This window comes from Puma concolor, chromosome C2 (genome assembly GCF_028749965.1).
Source record: "Puma concolor isolate L17-30 chromosome C2, mPumCon1.1.hap2, whole genome shotgun sequence".
NCBI lineage: Eukaryota > Metazoa > Chordata > Mammalia > Carnivora > Felidae > Puma > Puma concolor.
In genome coordinates this window covers 101,540,094-101,558,717 of record NC_141675.1, presented here as the reverse complement: position 1 = coordinate 101,558,717, position 18,624 = coordinate 101,540,094, and the positions used below count along the sequence as shown (strand labels likewise).

General features: G+C 39.6%; 1 protein-coding gene across 3 annotated transcripts in view; it reads left to right on the top strand.

Moving 5' to 3' along the window:
* PHLDB2 (pleckstrin homology like domain family B member 2) overlaps positions 1-18,624 on the top strand; it is a 228,078-nt gene that overhangs the window by 82,713 nt on the left and 126,741 nt on the right. The window lies entirely within an intron of this gene.

Below are 18,624 nucleotides of genomic sequence, written 5' to 3'. Positions count from 1 at the left end.
ACCTACCAAAGGCCTGTTTACACCTGCATGGAGACAGATACATTCACAGCAAACTTAAATTGGAGACAAATTTTAATAAGTTATATTATAGTTTTCCTTTTTCTTTTTTTTTCTTTTTTACTTTTTTTTTAGGTTTAATTATTTTGAGAGAGAGAGAGAGAGAGAGCACAAGCAGGGGAGGGGTAGAGAGACAGGGAGAGAGGGAATCCCAAGCAGGTTCCATGCTGTCAGCACAGAGCCCGATGCAGGGCTCAATCTCACGGACTATGAAATATGACCTGAGCCAAAGGTGGACACTTAACCAGCTAAGACACCAGATGACCCGAGGAGACAAATTTTCAATCACGATCAGTATGCACTAATATCTTTTGGATCTTTAGAATGACCTGGTCATGACGAAATGGAGAATGTATGCTGGGTTCACTTTACCATTAAGGGATGTAGAAAAAAAAATGTGTCTTCTTGATTTCTCTGTGATTAGCCTGATGTTCTTCACCAGCCTGATTTCTTCAGGTAGCAGTGTGTGTGTGTGTGTGTGTGTGTGTGTGTGTGTGTGTGTGTGTGTAAGGGGTGAAGAGGCATGGTGTGGACATTTAGTCCAACCCAGTAGTCTTATCTGTCTCTTGAGGTAACTTGGTCTTAGCTTGGATTACTGACAAAAATGTTCAGTCTTTCAGAGCCCCATTTCCTCTGCCTATTAAGGGATGGACATGTAGCTCTGGGTCATGGAGACGAGGTACGGTTCTAGGACCTATGCAGTGCTGCCTGGAACTTTGCTGGTCCCTTCTGGGGAGCGGCTGATCCCAGCTGCTCCCTGGGCTGATGATTCTGTTGGCATCTGCTGCCGAAAGCTGCAGCTGGCGTACTTCATAATTTATGGTCTGTTCTTTCAGCTCATCTGGGCCCAGGAATTTCTCCTGATGACTCCTCAGTGGTACAGTGCATCCCACCTGAGGTCTGACTGCTCTTCCCTAATGGGTCCCAGCTCAGGTGTTTGGGACTGCAACTCGCAACTCCAGAACCACTTTGCCCCCACTTGGCGACTTTCAGCAAACCTTCCCACCCCTCCTGGGGCAAGTCGGAATTTTTGAGTCTGTCTATGCCATGTGGGAGCTAAGCTAAATTCCAGGCCTGTCTAAGATATACCACTTTTACTTTCATAGGACAACTTCTTAAGGGTTGAATCGTGTCCCCCAAAGCATATTTGAAGTTCTAACCCCCAGTAACTCCCCAGAATGTGATCTGGTCTGGAAATAAGGTCATGGCAGATATCACATAGTTAAGATGAGGTCACATAGGAATAGGGAGAACCCTTGATCCGATATGACTCATGTGCTTATAAGAAGAGAAGAGACAGGGGTACAGACACAGCAGGTGAGAATATCATGTGACTACAGAGGTGGAAGGACTTCAGCCGCAAGCCCGAACTGTCAAGGGCTGCCCAAAATCACCGTGAGAGAGGAAGGATTCCCAGCAGGGTTTCAGAGCAAGTATGGCCCTACCAACACCTTGATTTCAGACTTCTAGCCTCCAGAACCGTGAGACAATCAATTCCTGTTGGTTTATGCCTTCCAGTTTGCAGCACTGTGTTAGAGCAGCCCCAGGAAATATCACAACCAGCCCAGCAGAGAGATGGGATCTTTTGGGTCCTATGAGGGGACCTCCTTCCAATATCCCAAACAGAAGCAAGACAGACACTGTGGGTTCTCCTCAGTCTGACATGGCCCTGCCCCACCACCACCCCCACCCGGACCACCTCGCAGCCCTGGAGGTCTGGGCATATTGCTGACTGCCTGGCTCCTGACAATGCAGCAGAACCCAAGTGGTCAAGCTTCCCTAGCTAGCTTCCTTTTCCTGTCTGACTCAGACACCTGTTTTCTAAAGCTCTACAATTGCATCCCCCAGCCTTACTTTTTGGTATTTCTAAAAATTTATTTAATTTGTTTCAAAGAAAGTTACGAATTTAATTCTTTTATGATACATTTACCAATTAGCCCCCCAAAAACTTTGCCTTAAAAAAAATGAGTCTAAAGTTTTGTGTTAAGTTTCCCTTAAATTATTATTTTTTTTATTAGAATTTATTGTCAAGCTGGCTAACACACAATGTATACAGTGTGTTCTTGGTTTCAAGGGATTATTCCCGTGATTCACTGCTTACATACAACACCCAGTGCTCATCCCAACAAGTGCCCTCCTCATTGCCCATCAGCCATTTTCCCCTCTCCCCACCCACCCCCATCAATCCTCAGTTTGTTCTCTGTATTTAAGAGTCTCTTATGGGTTTGCCTCCTTCTCTGTTTGAAACTATTTTTCCCCTTCCCTTTCCCCAAGGTCTTCTGTTAAATTTCTCAAATTCCACATATGAGTGAAAACATATGATATCTGTCTTTCTCTGACTGACTTATTTCACTTAGCATAGTATCCTCCAGTTCTATCCACGTTGTTGCAAAGGGCAGGATTTCATTCTTTCTTATTGCCAAGTAGTATTCTATTGTGTATATAAACCACATCTTCTTTATCCACTCATCAGTTGGATGGACATTTAGGCTCTTTCCATAATTTGGCTACTGTTGAAAGCGCTGCTATAAACATTGGGGTACAAGTGCTCCTTCGAAACAGCACACCTGTATCCCTTGGATAAATTCCTAGCAGTGTTATTGCTGGGTTGTAGGGTAGTTCTATTTGTAATTTTTTGAGGAACCTCCACACTGTCTTCCAGAGCAGCAGCACCAGTTTGCATTCCCACCAACAGTGCAAGAGGGTTCCCATTCCTCACATCATTGCCAACATCGGTTGTTTCCTGAGTTGTTCATTTTAGCCACTCTGAAAGGTGTGAGGTGGTATCTCAATGTGGTTTTGATTTGTACTTCCCTGATGATGAGTGACGCTGAGTATCTCTTCGTATTTTAAAGAACCCCCGCCAATCAAGACAGAATTTTTTTTTTAATTTTTTTTTTAACGTTTATTTATTTTGGGGACAGAGAGAGACAGAACATGAATGGGGGAGGGGCAGAGAGAGAGGGAGACACAGAATCGGAGGGAGGCTCCAGGCTCTGAGCCATCAGCCCAGAGCCCGACGCAGGATTCGAACTCACGGTCTGTAAGATCGTGACCTGAGCTGAAGTCGGACGCTTAACCGACTGAGCCACCCAGGCGCCCCAAGACAGAAATTTAAAATATACTTTTCTCCCTCCCATCCCAAATCTGGCTTTTGAGTCTCTTGCTTTGCTGCAGACTCAAATATGCCACTTGGGATGTCAGCAGCTGGCTGTGGCTGTCTCACTGTCTTTACAAGTCTAAGGCTCATGCACGTGGAAGGGTCATCACATGTACCCATGATGCAAAAGCTCAGACACAAATGATACTTGAGAACAGAGCCGTCAGGTGCAGGATCCTTGCTCTGTTCACTTCCCCATGTGCAGACAACTTGTAACCATGCTCTTTCCTCTCCATGAGAAGTGAAGAGATCCTAGCCGTACGCTTTCATCCTTCAACCCACTTATTGGTCTGTGCATTTGCCTCTGGCGGCCAGAACCAGAAAGAGTCTGCCGGGCACACTGTCAGCCATGGGGTTCCTCAGGAGTCAGGGTCAGGTTCTTATAAATAGATCTTTTATCTGACCCATTTGATAGCTTCAAATGCCCAGTCTTACTATGTGCTAATGGTCATGATGGTTTTTCTACTTACTGTATAGCCATGTCCTCTCAGGATCTCTGGAGTGAACATTACTGGTGACCTTCAGCCTTTGCTGTTCTTTCTTCCATTCCAATAGAACTGTGATATTGTTTAGGTGTCCATCCCTTTCTGACATAGCCCCTGTCCCTCAGGTGAAAAGGTTATCCCGTAACTTCCTCCTTTGATTGGTTCATGAGTGGGCATGTGACCCAAATCTGCCTATGGGGCTCAAAGAGCTTCTGCTGGAGACTTCCAGGGGCCCTTCAAAAAACCAGTCTCCTTTACACTGAAAGTGGAGGAAAAAGCATGTGACCCTGATTGAAGCTGGCAGCTATCTTGTAATTAGGAGGAAAACTGTCCTTAGGATGAAGCTTACGTTCAGCACAGCTCAGCAATGAAACACCTCTGGTCCCCCAACTGAAACCCAGTGAATCCTTAATGTCCAGTTACATGAGTCAATGACTTCCCATACTGTTTAAACTAATTTGATGGACATGTTATTTGAAGTATCCTAATAGATATAAACTATACTGGACATTTTAGAGTAGGTACAATGTGGGGGAAAAGCCACAGATCAGTTTAGCTTGTCAGTGGAACATGCATGAATAATTCCGCCTGGGTGTTCTTGAAACCATGCGGATTTGTGCCTTATATCTCTACTTCTAGATGCTTTGCCTTTTTATGCCATCTCTGGATAGCCCCATCTCACTTAACATTTAACCTATAAATTCAACAAATGGCTGATTCCATAGTGTACTTCTGAGAAGTGGGCTTTTTTAGCTTTAAGAGTTCCAGTATTACATAGGTGAGAAAACAGGAATACTAAAAAGAAAAAGACTTGCTTAAGCCCACAAATTTCCATAATCTAAGTAATTGTCACAGACACAAATCAGTGTAGAACAATTCAACAAACGTACAAAAGGCTGAGATTTTCTTTAAAGAGCTGCATCCAGCTTCCTAGCTTTGTGTCAATCAATATTCTTCTGTTTTGGTGATATATGAAGATTCTTACACCATCAAAAGGAGAGATCTGTAGGGAGAGATTAAGTTATTAGTTTCAAAAGATTCTCATGTTTTTGAACTCTTAATAAAGCCAAGGGTACTGGGAAATGTTTGGAGTAAAGTAAGACAAATAGACATTTTCCATTGAAAGAACCCACTAAATCACACTTCTTTTTAAATAAACCTTTAAGCACTAAATTATTATTAAGGTTTTGCATTTAAATGTTCTCAATTTTTGGCTCACTTGAATCATTAGCCTGTAAGGGAGCTGAAGAAAGGAAAGAAAGATTGAAATACAATCAATTAATTTCCCTTTGGTTGTCTTAAGAAGCTTAATTTAGGAAATAATTGTCTGGAATAAAACTTGAATTATCTTTAAATTAATCTTTGTCATCCATTTTTAGTATGTTTGTTACAATTAATATTAATATAATATAAAATTAAATATTGGATTGTCTTGTCAAATAGTTTTTCAAATAAAGCCTCAAAAATATAACAGTCAGTGCAGCCATTCTGGAGAATAGTATAGATGTTCCTCAAGAAACTGAAAATAGAACGACTCTATGGTTCAGCAATTGCATTATTAAGTATTTACCCAAAGGATTAAAAAAATACAGATTTGAAAGAATACATGTACCCCAATATTTATAGCAGCATTGTCAACAATAGCCAAACTATGGAGGGAGCCCAAATGTCCATCAATTGATGAATGGATAAAGAAGACATACACACACACACACACACACACACACACACACACACACTGGAATATTCTTCAAAAAGAATGAAATCTTGGCATTTGCAATGATGTGGATGGAGCTAGAATGTATTATGCAAAGACAAGTAAGTCAATCAGACAAAGACAAATACCATATGATTTCACTCATATGTGGAATTTAAGAAACAAAACAGGTGAACATATGGGAAGGGAGGGTGAGAGAAGAGAGGGAAACAAACCACAAGAGACTCTTAATGATAGAGAACAAACTTTGGGTTGACAGAGGGAGGTGGGTGGGAGGAGGGCTAGATGGCTGATGGGTACTAAGGAGGGCACTTGTGATGAGCACTGGATGTTGTGTGTAAGTGATGAATCACTGAATTCTACTCCTGAAACCAATATTGCACTGTATGTTAACCAACTGAAATCTAAATTTAAAAAAAGGAGAAAAAAGTATACCAATCAGATAATACTTTTTCAATATGGTATTTGCTGGAATTATACAGTTATTCAAAAGGATAAACCTGGCACATTGGGGATAAATTTACCAACATGCTCCTTACTCATGTCTAGAAAGTGTAGTTTTCTGAGGTCTATGGATAATATTAAACACTTGTGCCATTTTTCCTTACTTTGCCCAAGCACTGAGGAATCTTGGCAGCCTAAACAAGAATTGGACCCTACATTTTCTCTCAAATAGGTAGAGTCAGAAACCAAGAAAACATGATAACACTAGAACAAGGAGGAAATCCTTAAAACCTAACAGTGGTGCCGTAATTTGGGCCCATTAGCCAAGGAAGGAAGCCAGGAACTCTGCCATCCCACATTCCTTTAGCAATTCTGCCCAGGGAGGTGTGGTCATATGGTGAGGAGGTGAGAGTAGGGGCAGGGCGTGAAGCTCCATGAATCAGAACCCTCTGGGAGAGGCAGCCTATCTCTGGCAACAAACCAGGGCTACATATCTGTAATTTCTCAGTGTAGGATTGATTCCAGCTAGGACTTGCTGGGTGGCTTGGAATCACATTCATCAGTAATTCCTTCACTTGTAACAAGAACAAGTCCATTCACTGAGAATGACAAGTTGTTCATTATGGCACTTTGGGGTTTCTAGTTAAACCTACAATGTTTGGAATAAGTAATGCTAACACAAACGTTGAAGCATTCACAACCCTAGATAAACAAATCTCTATCTTATTTATGTAAACGAACATAAAGCAACTCAGTCATCTCTACCGTATTAACGTGGATGGGAATACAAATCTAATCTAAAGATTTCCAAGAAATAAAACCAGTAAATTTAAAGTACTATAATGATTTGATTAACTTAACTGAATTAATTGGATGCTTTGACCTGTACAATGACCTCCTTTGCTTTCTTTGTTCTGAAAGCAAATACTGAGGATAATGATGCTAAGTTAGGCTTATATGATAGAGCAAACCTAATGAAATTAGTGGCTATTATCTTCCCTATGCTTAAAAGAAATCGTGCATAACACATGTTAGGTGCTTAGTCAGTAGTTGTTGAAAATTGAATGAATAATCTATAGCAAAAAACAGAAAAAAACAACAAAACCAGAAATCAGTTCTCCCAGCATATTTTAATTATATTTTATAGAATATTTATTTAAAGTTGACTGTAAAATTCATTCAGTAAATATGTTTGATGGAAGATGAAGGCATCTTTATTTGACTATTAAAACTTAGCCAAGAAGTCATTAAATTGATTATCTATGTACAAATAATGAGCAATATAGTTCATGATTTTAAAATACATCACAAACTTTTTTCACGAGCATATGATTCTATTAAATGAAAATAAATCACTCTCTTTAGAGTGAATTTAAAGTTGACCCAAGGATCTGGATAAAGCTCTAGTAAGACGCTGTGTAAGAAAGCACTTGGTAAAGTGCTATGAAGCTTCTTATAAAGAACAGAGTCATCAGGGGGCGCCTGGGTGGCTCAGTCAGTTAAGAAACCATGACAGCTTAGGTCATGATCTCATGGTTCATGAGTTCAAGCCCCACGTCCGGCTCTGTGCTGACAGTTGCCTCGGATTCTGTGTCTCCCTCTCTCTCTGCCCCTCCCCTGCTGTCATACTATCTCTGTCTCAAAAATAAATAAACACTTAAAAAAAAAGACAAAACAGACTCATCAGAATGGAAGATGAACTCAGGCTCTAGTTTAAGTACCAGGTCTGCTCCTTGCTGGCTGTGCACCCTTGGGAAAGTTATTTTAACCTTGTAAACTTTACTTTTCTCGTGTGTAAAATGGAAAAAAAAAATAATGATACTATCTATCTCATGCATTTTTAGTGACTATTAAGTGAGCTAGTACACAAAAGCATTTTAGCCTAGTGGCCCTTTATAACAAGAACTCAATTAACACTGGCCATCATGATCTGCTTTTTCTTCTTCTTCATCATCATCATCATCATCATCATCATCATCAGAGGTGGGAATTCCTGACTGCTCATCCTACAAAATGTCAAGATTGCCAAGGGTAAAAAGAAAAGGAAAGGGAAAACAAAAATAAGCAGAGATTCTACTAAATCACATTCGTATAATTTCATACCTGGTCTCTTCAGGCTTGTCTTCCTCAGATCAGTCCTCCAAGCTATCAAAGTGACCTATTCAGAACAGAAACCTGACCATGTCACTCCTCTAATATCTAACACAGTTGTTTGGTACCTAGGAGGCAGTCCAGGGCCTTTGCTGTGGTGTCTGAGGAGGGTCTCTCAGAACTAAGCACCTGTTTGCCCCTTGAGCTCCAGTTCTGATCAGGCAGACCAGATCAGATCTAGCACATCAGGGAGATCTGGCTACCTCCTGGCCAAATCCTACTCCATTGTGTCTCAGTTAAGAAAACAAACAAACAAAACTGAGCAACTCAACTCAGACTTCGTTACCTCCTGGGAAGCTATGTGCTCACCCACTTGTCAAATTGCTTTATAAGAACACTACACTGTAAGCTCTGTATGGGTAGGGTCCCAGGGCTTACTATTATACTTGGCATTTTCTAAGGGCTCACTAACTATTTCCAAAACAATGGCAGGATGAATAAATGAGTGACTATGCATCAGATAACCAGATGCAAAGTGTATAGATGCATAGAATTTCTGGAGCCAAGTACCCTTGTAGGGCTTGAAGAGGACAAGAACATAACATTCTTTTCCCAATCAAGTTTGAAAACGATGGAAAGGTGGACACGGGAAAGTCTGGCAGGGGATAAAATGTCATCTTCCTTTACTGATAAAGCCATTAAAGAAGGGTGTGGCTTAGGTACACAACAACAGCAGACTTCTAAAACTCCACTCCATAATTAGACTTACCCACCGGTCACCACACAGCTCCCCATTAGAGGACTTGCCTCTGCACAACGTAGAATATGAAGAGGCAGACCAGAATGTGTAATTCTTAAGGTCAGCTGGCTTCCAACTACTATGCAGAGCCAGGTTATTTCCTGAACGCACCACTGGGAGAGTTGCTCCTTCTCCTCCGAGTCAGTGAGTCAAGTAGGAGAGAGAGGCCTACAGGGTGACAGCAGCTCACATAACTTGGACTGGGAAACGTGGGACTGGTAAACATGGGGCTCTGCTCTGTTCCTGGACAGCCTCCTGGGCACTGATTGATTTATGTGCTGGCGATATTTTCCCACAAGTGATAGGAAAAGTGCATCACAAAGATACCCCGAAATTCACATCTGTCAGTAGATTATCTGCTGACTTCCCTAATTCCTCTTTTTCAGTTGACCTGTGAACACAGATGGAATGACGTACTTAGATGAACTTCTTATCAAGATTTAAAAATTGTTTTGGCTTCTAAAAGATTATGACTCCTCTCTGACTCAATCATTTGAAATCTAGCAAATAGTCATTGAGACCCCACCAAGTGCCAAGTGCCACGAATATAAAGACGAATGCACCAGGGCGATCCTGTGGAATTTACAATCCAGTCAGCATCTACTGGGTCTCTTCTCTTAGGGAGAAAAAAGGGAGTTCAGTCACTTATGAGCTCAAAATGAACAGGGACAAATATTTGCAGGTTTTTTTTCTAATGTTCAAATGTTTTTCTGAGTGGTCAAATGACTGTTCACCCAGAATTTAAGACATTTCTCTTCTCCTATCACCAGCGTTAATTAGAGCCAAGATATTCATGATAAAGATCATGGAAAGCCACTGGAGAGTCATTTATCTTCTCTCACTCTGCCCCTATTGCGCCATCTCACCAAGGCCTACAATCGGCAAAGAGAGGAACAGAGTGAAAGCATGTAGATGGTTTTGTTCCTATTCATCACAACTGAAAAATAACTCACAGGAGTGGGTGGATGCTTCTATCTCCCTGAATGAAGCTATCATACTTACTCCTTTCTTATCCTGGATTTCTGTGTCTTCCATTATTCTCTTGTTTAAAGAAAGAAAACACCTTGATGTCTTACATTCCTAAGAATCCCTATTTTATTTAACTAGATTCTGGAAGACTACCCACATTATTTCACTGGGCCTTAAACTTGCACTTTGGTCTGGTTTGTTTTTACCTCATTTTGTCTTTCTCATCACCAGACCAACAGAACCATTCAAAAGAAATGGGGGTTAGGTATGATTCCAGTTCCTAACAGATTCAGATTCAGAGTCTATTCCCACCTACAACTTTTTCAAACCATCATGGAGCCAAACTGTCATGGAGAAATTGGTAATTTTGTTCCCCGCAGCGGTAGTAAAGGATGCACAGAAAGCTACTAAAGTTTGGCAGAGGCCTCCACATCCTAGCATTGTTCCTGGTTTCAGAAAAGAAGCTTTTCTTCTTCCTCTGGTTCCTGTACGCCCACTAGATAGCAGGAAGTAATGATTTTCACTTTGGAATAGCTTGGCAGGGTATACTGCGGGAGGACAAGCAGGGAAACCAAGTCTGGCATTTCTGTTCGGGAGAGAAAGAAACTGACAAAGTTAAAGCAATCTAAATTCTTTGCTTGAAATGCTGTATTTTTTCTATTAATTTACGAGGTAGCATATACATTCATAGCAGTGATTTAAAATTTACACATATATTTTATACAAATACATACACACTTCTTAGGTAAGTATTAGTCACTTGTTTCTAAATGTCATGAGTAAAGAGAATAGCAAAAAACGGGAACACATCCCAGAGTCTAAGAATATCATTGTCAGCATGAAGGGCAGTGAGATTTTAGGCAACTCATATACTCCCATGCCTTTCTTCTTGCTTTGTAAATAAAAAAGGAAAAGAAAAGAAAGGCATCATGACACGGTTTTTTGTTATCCCTATATCTGTTCAGAACCTACAGGAGACAGGATACATAAAAGGAAACTGACAACAGTAGAATTACAAATATTTGGGGGACTTCGGCTGAGAACTTTGCATACGCATTTCTAAAATTTCAAATATATTATTTAATACTTCTCCAAGGCAATGTGTATTATATATTGAACAGACTTTAAAGGGGGCTTTTCATGTATTAAAAAAATTCATTAGTGTGCTTTGAGGGTAATATTCACTTAATAAAATACACAATGTTTCTTTTGCCCAAAGCATTTTGAAGCCATGAAGGGAAATGAGATCTTCCCAGGAGCTATGATAAGCACATTTCTAGGGTCAGTAGGCTAGAAGGCGCCTTTTTGCAAAAATTTTCTTAGAGTCATCAATTTAAATCCATCTGGAGAAGCAGTCAGTAATCCTGTAATAAAACCCTGGTTCTACAACATACCGCTATAATACCTTGTGTGGAATCCATTCTTATAATATATTTACCCTACATTTAATACGTCCTAATACCTAGTATTGGTCAGGGCTAAATTTGAATAAATGCTGATTATTTTATATGAGAATGTGCAGGCAGGATATTTATTTCTGTTCATATATCTAGACAAATATACAGATAATATAGATGCTATGAATATCGATTTAAACATAGATATGGGGGCGCCTGGGTGGCGCAGTCGGTTAAGCGTCCGACTTCAGCCAGGTCACGATCTCGCGGTCCGTGAGTTCGAGCCCCGCGTCAGGCTCTGGGCTGATGGCTCAGAGCCTGGAGCCTGTTTCCGATTCTGTGTCTCCCTCTCTCTCTGCCCCTCCCCCGTTCATGCTCTGTCTCTCTGTCCCAAAAATAAATAAACGTTGAAAAAAAAAAATTTATAAACATAGATATGAATATAGCTATAGATATATTCCAGGTTAAGAATGTAAATAAATTCATGGTGGGGATAGATAAATTTATGAAGACGACTTTTACCTGTAGGAAGTTGTCCTACCTCCCAACTTTCATATTAGGTTGGAAGGTCCAGAGTTAATTATTATGGAATCACATAAATGGCATGAGAATAAACAGGCTTTTGGGTAAACAGGCTGTGTCAAAAGAGTTATTCCCTCCAGTGCTGGGACAGGCAGAAGTCCCAGTCCCTCTCTTGCTCTCAGCTGCAAGCCCCACCTGATCGTCCACAACTCCTGACTGGCCCTACCAGAACCAGATTCTAGAAGGCCTGCCCATGCGCACCTTCGACGCTGCCAAAGATCACAACTCCAACCATGATTCAGCCCTTTATGCCAAAAACACATTCATCCACATTGAATCATCATCGATGCCCTGAACCTAATAGTCTTTTCAGACTTTACTGTTTCTGTGAATGATACTCTTTGCTTGTAATGGTATCAGATTTGTGAACTTAAAATGTGTTTTTCATGTTTTGATTAAAGAAAAAAAAAAGCAAGGAACAACAAAAAATCAAATTATACAAAGTTTTCAAAGTATCTATTTTAAGACCACTTCACTCCCACACCCTTCCAAAATTCCCAGTTTCCAGAGGAAAATAGCATTAATTTTAATGTTTTTTTCTTTCTGACACTCAGGCTTTTCTTCTGCTTTTAACAAAAATCAGATAGTATACATATATATAATATACATATATGTATATCTGTTTACAACATGCCCCTTTCACTTAAAGCTTATTCAGATCAGTTTATTCAGTTACTTCTTTCTCACATTATTCCGTTGTATAGACATACCATACTTAACCATTACCTGGCTGATGGTTATATTTAAGTACTTTTGCTGTCATTTCTTAATAAGGCATATTTTCAGAAGTGAGATTGCTGACTCATACATCGCCTATCCTCTGTGAATAATTTTTAATAAATTCTGCCAAATTATTGGGATCCATTTTGGACTTCTTTTTCTTTATACTAATCTTCTCCTTTATAGGCTCCAACTCAAAATCTATAGAAACATCCTTGGTAATATCATCCTCCCATTTAATCCTGGCCTGACATTCTCCTGGCTACATTTTTTAGGTACTGTTTAGATACTAACATGCTTGGACACTGACTTCACTTCCTCACTGGTTTTTGCTTACCTGGTCTCCCGTTCCGTGCCTTGCAGCCATATTAATCTTCTCAAAAAGTTGCCTTATGCCTATCACATCTCTATAATCTTCCATGAGTCCCCATTACCTAAAAAAAAAAAAAAAAAAAAAAAAGAATCTTAACCGTGCATTCAAGATCCTTTGCAATCAGGCTTCAGTCTTTCTCATTTTGTCCTTATCTCTCTTATTTAAAAATTAGAACTGTGGCATCTAGAACTTTGACTTAAAATTTAGTACAGCTGACAGCAAAATGTATGTTCTTACTATCACATCATGCTTCAATTCAATTCAATAAGTATTTATTTGGCATATACTCCATGCCACACACTCTATTAGGTGCTATAGAGGATTAACATTTAAAAAATAATGACGCACGATTGACATTTAATCCTGGTGCTTCCCTTCTTGGCAGCAACTGTGCTCTGCGCTATGTGACCTCGCCTCTGGCAACATATAGGAGGTTAAAACAAATGTAGGCACCTATCCTGCCTGTCTGTTGCTACCTAACAAGCCATCCCAAAACTCAACGGCTTAAAACAATGACAACACTTATGTGGCTCACACATCGGCAATTTATGTAAAGCTCAGAGGAGATAACTTGTTTCTGCTCTGCTCTGCTCGGCATCAGCTATGGTAGCTTAAAGGCCAGGACTGCGAATCATCTGAAATCTTGTCCACCCACCAGTCTGGAGGTTGGTACTGGCTGTCGGCTGTGTCCTCGGTGGGGACCATAACCTGGGACACTTTCACATAGCAACTCTGTGAGGTCTTTCCCCTTCCTTGGTTTCCAAGCGTAAGCACCCCCAAAGGAACAGGCAGTTGTTTTGCCTGTTACGACGTAGCCTCTGAAAGCACATCATATCACTTCCACTGCAGATACAAGCCCACCTAGATCCAAAGGGAGGAGGTATAGACCCCATCTCATGAAGGACTGTCAATGTCACATTGCAAGAAGGTGTCACGTTGCATGTTTGGTGGTGTCGCCATCCTTAGAATACAATCTGACACACCACCTATAGATGTGCCTGTGACCTGTCATGGGAAAATAATTCAGGAAAACCAAACTCCCTTTCAAGTAAATATAGCTTGAGGACAATTTAGACAATGAATATAGCTGCTGGAGATTAATATGGAAGAACAGAACAAAGAAAGAGGAGGAGGGCATGATGAAGCATGTGTTCACTGAAGTTATGGGGCCATAGAAACCGAGAGTAAGAACCCAGGTTCTGTTCATTTTTATACATACATATCCCTACCAGGGCATAGTACCAAACACGTAACAGATGCTCAGATATGTCGTAGGAAGAAATACATGAATGACTGACTGGAAAGGGAGAACACAAAAGGAGGGGTAAATTTGGAGGGGGAAAGATGAGATTCTATTAGAATTATATTGACTTTGAGGTTCCAGTGATAGCTCCCCACTGAGATGTCTGGCAAGCAGTTAGTGAGTGGGTCTGTGGCCCAGAAGAGAAAACAAGAGTTGGGGGAAGGGCTTAGTAAGGCGTGGACAAGGTGAAGCTTCGACTAGATGAGACTGCCAAGAAGGAGCGTGGAGAAGCAGAGGAAGTAGAGGAAGAGCAATGACTAATGCTCAAACAAAATAAGACTGGTTAATACTATCAACTCAGAGTCCGAACACCTGGATTCAATGTCTGTAATACCTGATTCACCACTTAGTAACTGTGTGTTTTCTTAGGTTTAGCTACTTAATCTGTCTTTACATCGATATCCTGTCATAACATTGTTATAATAATAAAACCTACTCCATAGGGCTATGGATTAATGATATAGGGCCCGTAAAGTACTTTGAACAGAGCCTAGCATTCAGGAAGTAATCAATGCATACCAATTCTATAACTACTTTTATTTTTTTTAACATCTAAGGTTTAGGAATGAGCAGAGGACGAGACAGAGACTAGTATTGAGAACGAAGGCCCTATGAAACCTTGTATAATAGTCTTGATAAGTGGCTGCAAGTTGTAAGCATTAGGGAGTTGACAAACATCAGAGGTGCTGATTTTGTTAATAAAAAAGGGGGTGACATGGTGAGTTGTATTTTCTCTCCCAACATTTCATAAAGCTTGTGCTTTTTGGGATGGTATAGTAATGTGCTGTGTCAAAAAAAAAAAAAAAAGTGTGTTCTATAGTCAAATAAGTTTGAGAAATGTTGCAGTAAACAAAATTAAGTAGATGTTTCCTTAAATGCTAATATGAGCCACAGTTTTGCTAAGAAGGGGCTAGGGAGAGCATTATTTCCCAGACTCTTGTAAGTTTTTTTAGGGATCATTCTGCAAAATGTGTGTGTAAAACACAACTTCTCAATGCTAGTCAAGGAAGAATCTCTTGAGAAATTTCTTTAAAAAATACGTATTACTGGATTTATTCCACAGATTCTGATTCGAAAGTCTGGACTGGTATTAAGGAATCTGTATTTTTTAATCTTCCCTGGTGTGGCCTTGTCTCCAGGCAACCAGAAAGTGGAATTTTGCCCCTCCCATAATCCATCTCTTTCCAACCTTTTCTGAGATAATACGGCTCCTACAAAGAACGGTAGGGGAAAAAAAAAAAAAAAAAAGGTGTGTGTGGTGGGGGGGTTATTCTGCCACCAAGGAGATAAGAAAATAGAACATCAACATTCAAGAATACTTCCACTGAGTTAGCCTCAAGAAGCAGGGATCCCAGGCACTAAAAGAAATCTAGAATTTGCCACAAAAACCTGGCAACTCCATGTGATCATTCACACTGGCTCCAGAAACCTGTCTGGACTCCAGAAATAAGGTGCTCTGTCTCTCCCCCACTCATTTTCTTTCTCTTTTTCTCTTTCTCTCTCTCTCTCTCTCAAAATGAATAAACATTAAAAAGAAAAAACAGAAATAAGGAAATCCAATAATGTATCTGGGTAGGTTAATGAGCACAAAGATTCATCAAACACACATAGCATGATGGTTACCTATGTATCTGTTATACTTTTAAAAGCCTTCAGATAATTGAATGAAAGCTAATGATATGATTCCAGAAAAAATATAATTATGGAAAAGTAGTTGTAGGCTCTACATGTAAAGAAATTTGAACTATCATTCCATGAAATTAGTGGTAATCGAACAGATTTCCAAAAATTCCCAACAGAACTTTGAAGCAAATTCAGACTAGAATTTTTTTTTTTTTTTTTTTTTAGCTTGCTTAGAACCCATATCTAACACAATGGGGACAGTTGTATTCTTTGTGTGCTTGTATAAAATTTAATCTAAGAACAGGCTCCTTACCTGAGATTTACTTGGAGATCAGACCTGAGAATATACAACCTAAGAGACGTTGTCTTAGAACCATTTGGAAAGAAGACATTTTTTTCCCGTGAATATTCTATCTAGGAAGAATTCAGCAAAGAGTGAATGATTTAACATATTTCCACATTCATATTCTATTTCAAAACTTTTATAGTAAAAATAAGAGAAGATAAAAGGCATGGCATCATTTCCAAGCTTCTCTCTACACATTCAAGCAATTATTCATTTTCTATGTCTGGCAGGATGAGTTTGGGCTGTGGTCAGTCTTGGCCTTTTCTGATACCCCTGGTGTAGAGGGCGGGAGTGAGGGTAAATTAAGAAAGGTCACCCATGCTACACTTTTACAGGGTGGAAAAAAGACTAAAGAGATACAACCACTAAGTGCAGTACATGATCCTTGATTAGCTCCTATAAAGGATATTGTTGGGGGTGCCTGGGTGGCTCAGTCGGTTAAGCATCTGACTCCAGCTCAGGTCATGATCTCACAGTTCATGAGCTCAAGCCCTGCTTCTCTCTCTCTGCTCCTCATGAGATTCTCTCTCTCTGCACCCTCACTCACTTGCGCCCCCTCTGTCTCTCAGAAAAAAAAAAAGATACTGTTGGGACAATTAATTAAACTTAAAAGAAGTTAGTGAATTCAATGGTAGTGTCAATGATGATTTCCTGATTTTGATCCTTATATTGTGAGTTTCTGGAGAATATCCTTGTTTGATGAGTTACGTCACTAAACTATTCAGTAATGACGGGCACCATATTCAAAACTTACTTCCAAATGGTTCCAGGAAAAATATTTGTTGTGTTATTCTTGCAACTTTTTAAAAAAATTTATTTTATTTTATTACTTTATAAAATTTCATTTAAATCCAAGTTAGTTAACATATAGTGTAAAAATAGTTTCAGGAATAGAATGTAGTGATTCATCGCTTACATATGACACCCAGTGCTCATCCCAACAAGTCCCCTCCGTAATGCGCATCACCCACTTAGCCCATCCCCCCACCCAACACCCCTCCAGCAACCCCTCAGTTTGCTCTCTATATTTAAGAGAATGGTTTGCCTCCCTCTCTCTTTTTATCTTATTTTTCCTTCCTTTCCCTTACGTTCATCTGTTTTGTTTCTTAAATTCCACATAAGAGTGAAATCATCTGATATTTATCTTTCTCTGACTGACTTCTTTTAGCATAATACATTCTAGTTCCATCCACATTGTTGCAAATGGCAACACTTTTTGATCACTGAGTAATATTCCATTGTGTGTATGTGTATATATATATATACAACATCTTCTTTATCTATTGTCAGTTGATGGACATTTGGGCTCTTTCCATACTTTGGCTATTGTTGATAGTGCTGCTATAAACATTGGGGTGCGTGTGCCCCTTCAAATCAGCACTTTTGTATTCTCTGGATAAATACCTAGTAGTGCAATTGCGGGGTTGTAGGGGAGTTCTATTTTTAATTTTTTGAGGAACGTCCATACTGCTCCAGAGTAGTTGCACCAGTTTGCATTCCCATTTTGCAGCTTTTCTGAAGGTTGAAGTTATTCTAACTATAACAAAACTAAAATTGGCCCTAGTAAATTAGCATTTATTTTATTGTTTGTGTTAGTTTATTGTTGATTTCCTCATGTTCTCTGATTAAGCTGTCATATCATTGGAAAACAGTTTTAGCTCTTTTCCAATTCCTGTGTCTCTTATTCTTCTGCCCTTTTACATTGTATTGGCTAATGCCTCTAGAACAATATTCAACAGTAGTAGAGATGGTAAGCATTCTTGACTCTTTCCTATCTTAGTGGAACTATCTCTAGTATTTCTCATTAAGCACAATGCTGATTTTAGGACCAAGGTATTCTGTTTAGGAAATACGCATCGATTCTTATTTTCTTGAGTGTTTTTATCAGGAATCTTTTGTCAAAAGCTTTTTTTTTTTTCCTATAGGGGATAATCACATAATTATTCCACTTACATCTACTGATGTGGAATTTTATATTACTAGATTTCTTAATTCCATATCATCCTTGCATTCCTGAAATAAATCCCACTTGATCATGGTATATTTTCTTAATGTGGTGTTGGATTTTGTTTTCTAATATTTAATCAGTATTTTTGCATTGATATTGGATGATTGCTTCTGAATATATCTAGATATTTATAATCATGTTTCTCCTTACTGCTTCTAGGAGAGCAATCTCCATGAAAAGGAGCTTGGTGACAACAGAAAGGATGTGGGAGGTGGGGTAATGGAGAGATGGAGAGACTTCAGAGTCACCTGGACCTTTTGAAGGTTGCTGGTCCCCTCTGCAAACTGACTTGGTGACCTTGGAAAAGTTATTCCTTCTCTTCTTCCTTTTATTTTCTCATCTGTCACATAGGAGAACCCACCATAAGAAGTTAGGTGATGACGAAATGTTGTCTATAAAAACTTCAGTACGATGTCTGGCACAATGGAAGCCCACATAAGCATTGGGATATTTTATTACAAATAAATATTTTTCTTCTGCTGATCCTCACATTATTTTTTTAAAAAGTGGTATTGGTGAACAGATGCCATATTTCCTCAGGAGGTACTTA